At 44.7% G+C, this 1,142-nt stretch overlaps 1 pseudogene; it reads left to right on the top strand.

Moving 5' to 3' along the window:
- Positions 1 to 334: 334 nt before the first annotated feature.
- On the top strand, positions 335 to 451 carry LOC129411461 (5S ribosomal RNA; annotated as a pseudogene).
- The last annotated feature ends 691 nt before the right edge of the window (positions 452 to 1,142 follow it).

The following is a 1,142-nucleotide window of genomic DNA, read 5'->3' as shown; positions in this document are numbered from 1 at the left end:
GAATGCACGCTAACGCAGGCATGGAGAGCAGGCTCGTGTATCATGTGATCGCTTTGACCAAATAGCGTGAGAAGAGCTAGAGCGGAGCCGGAGATAATGATTTTAAAGCATTTTTTAAGACAACTGAAGGATTTTAAGATGAGAAAAAGTTAGTGATCTAAAAATAGATAAAAATCGCCAACAAATCCGACATTTTTGAAAGTTGTAGGTACCCTGTCAGCCGAATACGAGCAATTTGTGATTACATTGCACTCTATAAGAAAAATCCTGTCTCAGCCCATGGGATTTTTTTCTGTTGAAGTTCCAGTGAGTGTCACTACGTCAACTGGAGGCAACTGGTGGCCATATCTGCTTGTAAAAGCCTGATCCTGTCAGATCTCAGAAGCTAAGCAGGCTGGGCCTGGGTAGTACTTGGATGGGAGACCGCTAGGAATTCCAGGTGCCACAGTGAGGCGCCAGTGGCAAAAAACTGTCGTTGTGTCCTTAGGCAAGACACTTCACCCACATTGCCTAGTATGAAAGTGGTGTGAGTGATGGTGGTGGTTGGAGGGGCTGATGGTGCAGATTGGTAGCCGCGCTTCCTGTCAGTCTGCCCCAGGGCAGCTGTGGCTACAGTAGTAGCTTACCACCACTGAGTGTGGAGTGACTGAATAATGAACTGTAAAGCGCTTTGGGTATCTTGAAAGGCGCTATATAAATGCTATCAATCAATCAATCAATCAACTTACAAGCAGCAACACCTTTTCCAGTTATTTTAATAGATCCACGGCGAGACCGCAGTGTCAAAAAGTGCACAGAGACTTTAGTAGCAAACCATACTGTATAAAGAAGTGGACTAAGAGAGTGTGATGTCACTCATCACGGTCGGCTCCAGTCAGATGAAGCTTACGAGGCTAGCAGTCTATGCAGCAAATAAGTTGATTAAAGTGCGCCACACACTACAGAATTTTTCATTCTTAAATGATTTTTAAGCGTGCGACAAAAAGCGCACACCACAGACACGAGGAGAATCTTGTGAGACTTAACATTTCTGATCACAAAGACTGCAGCGGAATATGTCTGCGAACCACAAGCTATGAAGGTGTGAGCACAATCGCATCAGCTGTTCACAATAAAAGATCAGAGGACGACACTACTTTTAC

The sequence above is a fragment of the Boleophthalmus pectinirostris genome, unplaced genomic scaffold, assembly GCF_026225935.1.
Source record: "Boleophthalmus pectinirostris isolate CB_2022bp ecotype Guang Dong unplaced genomic scaffold, ASM2622593v1 HiC_scaffold_10, whole genome shotgun sequence".
In the NCBI taxonomy this organism is placed as follows: domain Eukaryota; kingdom Metazoa; phylum Chordata; class Actinopteri; order Gobiiformes; family Gobiidae; genus Boleophthalmus; species Boleophthalmus pectinirostris.
The sequence above is the reverse complement of the archived record's forward strand: the minus strand, read 5'-3'. Positions and strand labels throughout refer to the sequence as shown.